Source organism: Oryctolagus cuniculus, chromosome 15 (assembly GCF_051225735.1).
Source record: "Oryctolagus cuniculus isolate XC-2025 breed Fujian yellow rabbit chromosome 15, ASM5122573v1, whole genome shotgun sequence".
Taxonomy (NCBI): Eukaryota; Metazoa; Chordata; class Mammalia; order Lagomorpha; family Leporidae; genus Oryctolagus; species Oryctolagus cuniculus.
This window is the reverse complement of record NC_142881.1, coordinates 48,816,936-48,828,996: the sequence shown is the minus strand read 5'-3', so window position 1 is coordinate 48,828,996 and position 12,061 is coordinate 48,816,936.

Below are 12,061 nucleotides of genomic sequence, written 5' to 3'. Positions count from 1 at the left end.
CAGATGCTAGATTTCCTCTGGTTCTTCTTGAATTTTCAATTAAACTTTCCAAGGAATAATGTTTATTTATGGGCAAAGCAGAACAAAAAGGAATATGTGATCTAAGTAATCATTCACAACTCTTGCAATGATTGATATTCAGGAATTACAATCAGTGATAAGAGCAATGCCATTTTTAGGTGGAGTCAATGAAAGACTAGATGAAGTTAATCTTTGACAGAGGAAAAAAATGCCCAATTTCTTCTTGGTTGTGAAGTAGTTTAAATCACAAAGTCACAAAAATGAAGATAGCACTTATATACAATAATCATTGAATTTTCATGTCATTTTGTTACCTAATTCTGTATTAAAGGTCTAGTATTCACTAATATATCTCTTTCCCTGCACAAATTTAGTTTTCTTAATATAGCTGACGCTTTTGCAGATGAATCTCAAAGTTTGATTGTAATCATGAATTTAGTGGTTCTATCCACGCTTTTAGGAAGCAAAATGCTCATAGAAATGAAGACGTTGGAATACCATTTGTTTCTTTTCCTCTTTTTTACTTGGCTACAAATAGTTTTCTGAAATACTGGAACAAAAGAGCTAGAGAGAACAACCATCATGATAAGACCCTATAAAGAACTGTAAAATTCTCCATCAAATGACAAGTTCCATCCTGCAAAAATATAGTTTGTTGTTTTAAGGCAATAAGAACTAGAGTACTTTATATTTTGTACATTTTAGTCAATTGGAGGGCCATTGTATTAGTGACAGGAAATACTTCCTAAAGGACTGAGAAAGTGTAGAATAAATTGAGTCCTTTAAAAGGTATTTTAGGAGAGAAGGCCTTTAAATAGAGCAACTTTTCCAAACTTTTAGGTGGCACCATAGAGCAATTTTTGGATACCACAACAGTGTTCATGGTAGAATGTGCAGGCACTGTACTGTGTTCTTTAACTTAAAGGTTTAAATTTCAGTAGTGATTAAGCATTTGGAGTTTGATGTTAAAAACCGTGGCATTAAATCTGTATTTTGGTATTTTCCATCTTTATTCTCTCAGACAACTTACTTTCTAAGACTTAATTTCTTTATCTATAGATGTTAGTGAATTACCCTTATTTGACTAAGACAGCACTACTAGATTAACTGGCACAATGCTTGAAAAAAAAATATGAGAATGTTGACCTAGTAGAAGGTATTGCTGTTATTAGTATAGTTTTTATTTATCTAGTAGTTTATTCTATATTTTAAGTATAATTTAAGGAGATGGATACAAATGAAGAGAAAATGAAATTAGTATCCCCCATTTTTAGCACCTTTTGTATGCTAAGAGTAAAACTTTTAAATATATTGAACTTGTTCTTTCAGATTCTCACCAGAAGATAGCCTTCTTTCATTACCTATAACATAAATAATGTATCAGATACTTACCTGTGGTCTTCACTTGTAATATAAAATATGAACACATTTTATTTTTAATTACTGACCAAGTAAGAGAAGATTAATGAAAGCACATAAAGCTAAAACTGTGTCTTCTGCCTCGTTAGTCTGTGGAACTTACATGTCATCTTTTTTTTGGTGTGCATGAGTAAAAATATGAACATGAACTACACCTGACAATAGAGTGAATAACTTTCATTGAATTTTTATAATATTGTAGATGTTCTTTGCATTGAGATTTATGCATCATTGTACTGGATTTTTCACCACAAATCTGGTGAAATAGTAAACCATCCTCAGTTCACAGAGGGAAAAATCTGAAGCAAAAAAAAAATTAAAATGCCAAATTCCACAAAGTTAATGCACAGTAATTTCAGACTATGAATACAAACAGACTTACTCTAAGATAGGAATTGCACTGTAGAAACATTACATTTTATTATAAATACTGTGTGAGAATACAGATGTGTGTGCATGTATGTGTGTGTGTTTGTGTGTAAAATGAGAAGAAAAAAATCCTAGTCAATTATGTATCCATGGAGGAGTTGCATTTTGATGGAATAGTTGGATTCTGAGATTTCAAAATAATATCCACATACAAGTGAGATCTTGTGTTATTTCTGTGGTTGGCTTATTTCACTTGTCTTAATAACAACCAGTGCCATCAATGTTGTTGCAAAATGAAGACATTTCATCTTCTTTGTAACCAAGGAATATTCCATTGTGTCTGTGTTTTCTTTATTCATCAGTTGATGGACATTTAGGTTGTTTACACTTCTTGGCTATTGTGAATAGTGCTGCAATGTAAGTGGGAGTGCATTATCTTTTAAACAGGTTGGTTTCATTTCCTTTGGATATATAAGCCCCGCCTTGGGATTTTTGGATCCCATAATACTTCTGTGTTAAGTTTTATGAGGAACCTCTGTGCTTTTGCCCACAATGGCTTTAGTAATTATTTGAAAAAAAGTTATCTCATATAGGTTAAAAATACAATGGTAGCTACCAGAGTCTGGAGAGTAAAGATGGGACTTACAGGATTAAATATTTTGTTCTACAAATATTCTGTTACAAGGATAAAAATACAAGCTCCAGAGTCCAGAAATAATATTTCAGAAAATGCATGTTTTAAAAAAGACATTTCACAAATTATTATAAAGAACTCTTAAAATTCAGTAGAGGTTTTTTGAAGATTTGTTTTCATTTGAAAATCAGAGTTACACAGAGGGAAGAGAGGCAGAGAGAGAAATAGAAGTTTTCAATCCGCTGATTCACTCCCCACATGGCCACAATGGCTGGAGCTGCATTGATCCAAAGCCAGGAGCCAGGAGCTTCTTTGTCTCCCACGCAGGTGCAGGGGCCCAAGGATTTGGCCATCTCAGTAGTGTTTTTTTTTAAACAAATAATCCACTTAGAAATTAAGTAAAAAGAAAATAAAGCAAAACTTGAAAATGAATCTTACTAGAAAGAATATGGAAATGAATAATAAGGCAGGGCTGGCACTGTGGCACAACAGGTTAACGCCTGTCCTTGAAGTGCCGGCATCCCTTATGGGCACTGGTTCTAGTCCTGACTGCTCCACTTCCCATCCAGCACTCAGCTATGGCCTGAGAAAGCAGTAGAATATGGCCCAAGTCCTTGGGCCCCTGCACCCACGTGGGAGACCCAGAAGCTCCTGGCTCCTGGCTTTGCATGGGCACAGCTCCAGCTGTTGCAACCAATTGGGGATTGACCATTGAATGGAAGACCTCTCTCTCAACCTCTCCTCTCTCTGTGTAACTGTGATTTTCAAGTAAATAACTAAACCTTAAAAAAAAAGAAGGTACAAAAAGATGGTGAACACCATTAACCAAAGGGAATTGCAAATGAAAACCACAATGAAATATTGGTACACACCTCTCTGAATACATTAGATGTCGTCGGTAAAGATAGAGATTTTCAAACACTAAGTGTGTGGCTCCCATACATTTCAAGTCACTCTTAAAAATACTTTGGCAGTTTCTTTAAAAAACTAAACCTTCAAGTACTGTATGACCCATAATTACACTTATTGGTATTTATCTTAGAACATTGAAAATATATGTCCACACAGATAGTTGTTCTTGAATATTAACAACATAATTCTTCATGATATCTCATAAATGGAACCCCCGCAAGTGTCCTTCAATGGGTAAATGGTTAAACAATCTATAGTACATCTCTGATGTGGAATACTTTGAGAAATAAAAAGAACACACAAAACCCTACATGAATCTTCACATACTATTTATAATTATAATATTATAGTAATATTATGGTGGCAAAATATCCATTTTCAAAGGCTCTACACTAAGTGATTTAATTTATATAATATTGAAATGACAGAGTAATATAAAAGAAAAGTTTAGTGGTTGCTAGAGTTTAGTGAGGTAAATGTAATTAAATATAAAGTATAAATAACAGAGTTTCTTTTGGTAAAGGAAATACTTGTATCTTGACTGTAAAAATGTCAAAATCTTGGTGATAATACTGTCATATAACTTTGAAATACAATACCTTTCAGATAATTGGGAATTATCTTACAGATAATATCACACCACTATTTTCATTATTTACAAGGAAAGGAGAGACAGAGAGAGATCTTCGATTTGTTTATTCACTCCCCAAGTGACTGCAACAGCTGAGCCAGACTGAAGCCCCAAGCCAGGAGTTGCTTCTGTGTCTCCCAAGTGGGTTTAGGGGCCCAAGGACCTGGCCATCTCCTCTGCTGTTTTACCCAGCCCATTAACAGGTAGCTGGATTGAAAGTGGAGCAGCTGGGACTCGAATTGGTGCCCACATGTGATGCTGTCCCTGTAGGTGGAGGCTTGACCCACTATACCACAACACGGGACCAACTCCACTATTTCTTAAAACTGCCTGTGAATATACAATTATCTCAAGATGAAAAGTTTGATTTGAAAACAAACTCAAACAATATATAGAATATTTCAGATACTTCTATTGTTATTTTATTTTCCTAAATACTTTACAGTATACTCTGCTAAGCACTTTTGGAAATACTAAAAAGATTATCTTTCCATTGTCTAGAAATTTCCAACCTATTACGATCAATACTGTAACAAAATATAATAATAAAAAACTTGAATATTGCTTTAAAATATTTAACATTTTTTCACAGAATAACCTTATGACATAATGAAAACAAATTGTAGCTAACTTTATATTACATGTGAATAATTTGATAGAGATAAGAAGCAATCAAATTCTCAAATTTAAATTACAGTACAACTTAGTCATATACCAATTTATCTTGTGTATGCAAAATTTCTAAAATATTAGCATATTTTCATTAGCTATCAAAAGGAAAATTTCTTGCCTATATTAAAAGTAATATGTATAAAGGCTGAGTTAGATTTATCTTTCAATCTTATATTTAATATGTATTTCCACTTTATTAACAATGTGTTAAGCAGGTATACCACAGTTCACTCAATCATTTTTTGTGGGGAAAGTTCATTCCTTTCCAATTCTTTTTTGCAAAGAAATGGAATCACAGTGAATATTTAATAAACATCATATTCATGTTATTTTTATTATCCTTTTTTAAACTTGAGGCTCAGTTTCTTTTTCTTTTCTTTTTTTTTTTTTTTTTTTCTGTTTTTTTGACAGGCAGAGTGGATAGTGAGAGAGAGACAGAGAGAAAGGTCTTCCTTTGCCGTTGGTTCACCCTCCAGTGGCCGCCACGGCCAGTGCGCTGCGGCTGGTGCACCGCGCTGATCCAAAGGCAGGAGCCAGGTGCTTCTCCTGGTCTCCCATGGGGTGCAGGGCCCAAGCACTTGGGCCATCCTCCACTGCCTTCCCGGGCCACGGCAGAGAGCTGGCCTGGAAGAGGGGCAACCGGGACAGAATCCGGCGCCCCAACCAAGACTAGAACCCAGGGTGCCAGTGCCACAGGTGGAGGATTAGCCAAATGAGCTGCTGTGCCAGCCTCGGTTTCATTTTAAAAAAGTTGTCTTTTCTCTTCCTTACTGAAATTCCTCATTTTGCAATAAGCATGTTTTGTTTACTGTTTCTACTCACTGACCTTGCCAGCTCTACCTTTTTCCTTATTACAGATTGATTTTTCACTTAATTTGCATATCTCTAGTTTCCAATAATGGATAAGGGACATAAGACTGTCAAGTTTAAAGGATAGCTATTCATATGTTTCAAACCAGAGCTTTCTTTAGGTATGCAGTCTTCAACAGCTATCTTTTTATGCCTCACCACATTTTTGTAGAGAAATAAAAATGCTCTTTTTAGTTTGTTTTGATAATAGTTTGAAGTGTATCTTTATTGAGGGATTAAGTAATATGTGAGAAATATTAAGAAACATTGGATTGAATTGATATTGTCAGTATCCCATATAATATGAAATAAGAACAACTTAGACAGTTCCATTCATAATTTACTTTTTGGATCACTTTTATTTGGACAGTGTTGTATCCGAGGACAGAGAGCTGCTCATGCTAGCTCTGATAATAGTGATTTACTATATTAAAAGACATATGATAGTGAGGGAAAATTTCACAAAATTTTGGAAGAAAGTTGACATTACATTCTAACATTTTGGCTATAGTGAACTACTGTAAATAAATTTTCTGAACTTTGATTTGATATCTTCTGTGATCACACTAACTTAACAGTTAGGGCTCACCTGTCACTTTTCTAGTGATGTTCTTCCATTGACTTTTGCTTATTATTTCAGATGAAAAGTTGACTCTTACTTGCATTGTTACACCTATAATATATCATGTTTTTTTCCTCTAATTGCTTCTAAGAATTTCTCTTTGTTCCTGGCAGTTTGGTGGTAATTTTTCTCAATGATTGTGTGTATATGTTTTATATTTATCCTACTTAGAGAACTTTGAATTTATTGAATTGTGGGTTAATTTTTAATCAAAACTTGATGTCTTCGGGGAATATTTTTAAGACATTTTCAATCCAATATTCTCCTTGCTCTTTTCTTTTTAGACTGTATTTACATGTATATTTAGCCACAGAAAATATAAAACTTAAAATTAGTTACAGCATTTCTGTTTGTTTCAATTATTTTATTTTCTATGTGTGTTTCAGTTTGAATAGTTTCTGAATTTTCTCCATATTTTCTGATCCTATCTTTCTCCAAATTGATGTTTTGTAATCCAAATTGTTTTAAGCCATCTAAAATGTGTGTATATTGAAGGCAGAGTTACAGAGAGGCAGAGAGAGGAGAGAGGTTTTCCATCTACTGGTTTACTCCCCAAATGGCTGCAATGGCAAGAACTGGGCCTATCCAAAGCTAGGAGCCAGGAGCTTCTTCTGGATACCCCATGCAGGTGCAGGGCCCCAAGCACTTGGGCCATCTTCTACTGCTTTCTCAAGCCATAGCAGACAGCTGGATTGGAAGAGGAGCAGCTGGGTCTTGAACCGGCGCCCATATGGAATGACAGCACTGCAGGCAGCAACTTTACCTGCTATGCCACAGCGCTGGCCCTTTTTAGTTCTATTTTTCAAATGTGGTATCCAAGTATCTCATAAACACTGTCATATTTTTCCCAATATGTAAATTGTTATCCATTAGTTTTTAAATTATTTAACAGAAACATTTTAAAGGCTTGATCTGTTAATTTTGACATTTTTATGCGATTTTTCACTATTGACTGCTTTTCTTATTCACTTCATTCATATTTCCCTGAGTTGTTGGGATATTGTATATAATAAATTTTGTACATTCTGAGTGATTTTATTCCTCTTCAAACATTGAATATTTTTCTCTGTCACATTATTAGGATAATATTTATATTGAAAAATTAGATTTTAGGGGAGGTGAATTCTAGTTTTGTTGCTAGTTCTATGTGAGTTTCTTAGTCCATGAAGTTGGGATTAGTTCCCAGTGGGTAGTCCATCTAGGTTAGTGTTAGAAATCTCTAAGATATTAACTGTCTCTAACATTACAGGACTCAAATTGCAAATTTTGTTCTCTAGGATTAGCTATTTGCAAAAAAATCTTAACTCTACTTTTTCAGCTGGAAAGCTGAGAACCTGCATGTACTGTTTGAGGTCTCATTTCTTGCACATGGAAATTAGCAGATAGCCAAGATTTTGATCTGTAGAAGATTTGTTTGTAGTTTTTTAGAGTTTTATTGGCATTAGAGTTCTAATTTAGTCTGCCTTTATAACAAGTATCTAGAAAAACTACCCTACCATTGAAATCTTCATTTTTATGTTCTAGCTTCTTTTTGGTTGAGGATATTCAGTCATCTTTATCCTTCTATTTACAATATTATTGATTTTAAGCTAGCACAATGATCCAAATGTAAGCATATCCCTAAAAAGAGAGAAGTTAAAATCTAGGATTATTCGCAAATTAATAATTTGCCATGGATAATTGAATGATGATAACATTAAGCAGCTTTTCTTGAAACCCAGGGACTTTTTCTTTTTTTAAGATTTATTTATTTGAGAGGCAGAGTTACAGACATGAAGGGAAATCTTTCATCTGCTAGTTCACTCCCCAGATGGCCTCAATGGCCAGGGCTGGGCTGATCCAGAGCCAGGAGACACGAGCTTCCTCTGCGTCTCCCATGTGGTTGCAGGGTCTTAAACACTTGGCCCATCTTTCACTGCTTTCCCAGGTCATCAGCTGGGAGCTGAATAGGAAGTGGAGCAGCCAGGACTCGAGCCAGCACTCAATAAGAGATGCCGTTGCCACAGGTAGAGGCTAAGCCATAGCGTCAGCCCAGGAACTTACTTTTCCTTGTTCTTACTGAAGTCTTGTACCATTAGCTTAGAAGACCCACCATAGTAAGGAGTTTGAGTCTAAGAAAAAAAGAAGGAGAAGTGTTTGATAGATTCATGCATTTGGGTGTAATGATCTGAACTGAAAAGCCACATTCAAAAGAGGAAACAGAAATGCAGGGAAGAGAGAAAAGATGGTTTTAAATCAGAAAAAGCAAGGTAAAAACTGTGGTTTGTTGCCCTTGCAATATGTTAGCTTTTGAAGGGAAAGGAAATTCCTGCTGGTGGCTTGAAAGACTCTTTTCTCATAATCTCAAAATGTCTGTTCCTATGCTTTCTTCCATCTTTAGATGCTGTCACTGAGAAGGAATTTCCTAGCCAGCTACCCCTGCACTGGATCTGATCTTTCATACACACCACTCTGGTTCTATAATATAAATGCCTCTTACAAGAGAAAAAATAACATTTTGTGTTAGGAAAAAAAAAATAATTAAATTCTAATTTAATTGATTCCTAGCTAGAAAGAAAAAAATAAGAGGAAAATTCTGAGGGAATCTGTATAATCTAGTATCCTGACATATATTCATTCATAATTTTAATTATTTTCAAGACATAAAATTTTTCTTAGTAAAAAGCATTTTGTTGGGGCCAGCACTGTGGCATAGTAGGCTAAGTCTGCTTGCAGTATCGGCAACCCATGTGAGCACTGGTTCTAGTCCCGGCTGCTCCTCTTCCAATCAGTTCTCTGCTTATGGCCTGGAAAAGCAGTGAAAGATGGTCCAAGTGCTTGGGCCCCTGCACCCTCATGGGATACTGGAAAGGAACTCCCGGCTCCCGCCTTCAAATAGGACCAGCTCTGGCAATTGTGGCCATTTGGGGACTGAACCAGCATATGCAAGAACTTTCTCTCTGTCTCTCCCTCTCTCTCTCTGTAATTCTACCTCTAGAATAAATAAATAAGTAAATAAATGGATCTTCTTTTAAAAAAATCACTTTGGCTTAATCAAAGGCAAGGAAGTGTGTGAATTCTCCCCCCTCCCCACAAAGGGGGTGATACTGAAGACACTGATTATCATGGAATAGTTGTGGTAAATTGTTTAAATCCAGTAATATGAATGTTCTATATATTGGCATTCAGAATCCTGTCAGATTTGTAGTTTTAAAAACCAGACTAATTTTTATAGAGCCAAAAAGTTCTAGATGGTTTCTTTTTTAATGTAAATCAGGGAGAGTTTAAGTTCATTTTATCATCAATAGCATAGTAGTATATATGCGAAAATAAGCAGTAATTCAAACTTAGTTATAAAATATAATATTTGCCTTCCTAAAAGCTGTAAGTTTCTTTCACCTTTGACTTTTCCTAGACTAATTCAGAAGTAAACACTCTAATATTTAAGTTTTGATGACTAATGTGAATATAGTGGAATTAAAGAAGTCAAAAAACCTGAAAACAAGTAATACGACAGTATTTTCTAGAACCTCAATGATGTGGCTGAGACAGTGTTCCCAAGAGAACGTGTTAACTTTTTAAAAAATATAGCTCCCTGAATCTTCATAGTTCCTAGCACAGATATTTACTTGTTGTATTACATTGTAAATGTGTCGAGGCATTTGAAATAAACCTAAGGATAACACAATATTTTCTATTCAAGCTGTTCTGCCTTTCAGAGCAAATGTAGTATAATACTTATTGTTAGGATGAAAATTATTTCCACCATACACTTGTGTGAAAGTTTCAGAAAGTTCATGGAAAAGTTGTATTGTCTTTTTTTTTAACTTTTATTTAATGAATATAAATTTCCAAAGTACGATTTATAGATTACAATGGCTTCCCTCACATACCGTCCCTCCCACCCACTACCCTCCCCTTTCCCATTCCCTCTCCCCTTCCATTCACATCAAGATTCATTTTCGATTATCTTAATATACAGAAGATCAGCTTAGTATACATTAAGTAAGGATTTCAACAGTTTGCTCCCACACAGAAACATAAAGTGAAAAATAATAGATGATTTTTTTTAAATGATGATGAAATCAGATCAGACCTATTGTCATGTTTAATCCCAGTGAGAGTCAAGTTGGGAGTTGATAATTTCTTTTTTCTTTTTTTTTTTTTTTTTTTTTTTACAGAGGATCAGTTTAGTATACATTAAGTAAAGATTTCAACAGTTTGCACCCCCATAAAAACACAAAGTGAAATATATTGTTTGAGTACTCGTTATAGCATTAAATCTCAATACATAGCACATTAAGGACAGAGATCCTACATGAGGAGTAAGTGCACAGTGACTCCTGTTGTTGACTTTACCAATTGACACTCCTGTCTATGGCATCAGTAGTCTCCCTATGCTCCGGTCATGAGTTTCCAAGGCTATGGAAGCCCTCTGAGTTCTCCAATTCTTATCTTGTTTAGACAAGGTCATAGTCAAAGTGGAGGTTCTCTCCTCCCTTCAGAGAAAGGTACCTCCTTCTTTGAAGACATGTTCTTTCCACTGGGATCTCACTCGCAGAGATCTTTGTGTCTTGGCTTTCCATGCCTGAAATACTCTCATGGGCTTTTCAGCCAGATCCGAATGCCTTTAGGGCTGATTCTGAGGCCAGAGTGCTATTTAGGACATCTGCTATTCTATGAGTCTGCTGAGTATCTCACTTCCCATGTTGGATCACTCTCCCCTTTATTTATTCCATCGGTTAGTGTTAGCAGGTACTAGACTTGTTTATGTATTGTCTTTTAATTTCAAGTTCTATGAACACTTTTAAATTTTGTTATTTATATAAGGGAACAAATTGCATGTTTTTCATATATACAGATTTAAGAGCATTATGATACTTCCTGCCCTGCCCTCCCTCCCATACACTGGTACCCTCTCCAAAGGTCTGCAACAGCCAGGACTGGACCATGCTGAAGTCAAGAGCCAGGAACTCCATTCAGATCTTCTACATGGGCGCAGTGACCCAAGCACTTGAATCATTATCTGGTGCCTCCAAGGATGCACATTAGCAGGAAACTGAATCTGAAGCCAAGTGGAGCCAGGGCTCCAAGACAGGCACTTACATGTGGGATTTGCATGTCTCATGTAATGATTTCTCTGCTGTGTGTTTGGCCAGTGCTGTGGCTCCAAGAGTTAAAGCCTTGGCCCGCAGCACCAACATCACATTTCTGTGCGGGTTCCAGTCCAGGCTGCTCCACTCCCAATCCAGTTCCCTGATAATGTGCCTGGGAAAGCATTGGAGGATGACCCACATGAAAGACCTGGAAGAAGCTCCTCGCTTCTTCCTCCTGGCTCAGTACTGGCTATTGTAGCCATTTGTGGGAGAGAACCAGCAGATGGAATATATCTGTCTCTCTGTCTCTGTCTCTCTGTAACTCTGTCTTTCAAATAAATAAATAAATCTAAAAAAATTGACTGTATGTTCACAGTACAGGAGTCAACTATCTGAATGATAGAGGAATCACAATTAAGAAAGTAGATGCATAGAAAAAAATCAATAGTTATTTAAGTCATTCCATAAATAAATATAAAAAGACATATATGTACAACATTGTTTACATTTGTTAGAATAGGTGTTTTAAGAAAACTGTTGAAATTGGAATTAAAATCTTAGATAGTTCAACACCCAAAAACAGTGTTTAGAGAAATTTTAGAATATGAAGTATTATAGAAATGTATACATTTTTAAAATAATGGATAAATTATAACTCTATTGGATGTACTGTATATTGCTAAAAATAATATATATATGTATGTTTAAGAATGGTTAGCATTTATTGACTACTATAAAATATCTGGTATTGTATGGTTTTCCCTAGGTTTTTTATATGCATGCATTATCCCTTGTAATATTTGCAAAATATTCCCTCTCTTCATATAAGGAGATTGTGATAAAGATAACTTAAGTGA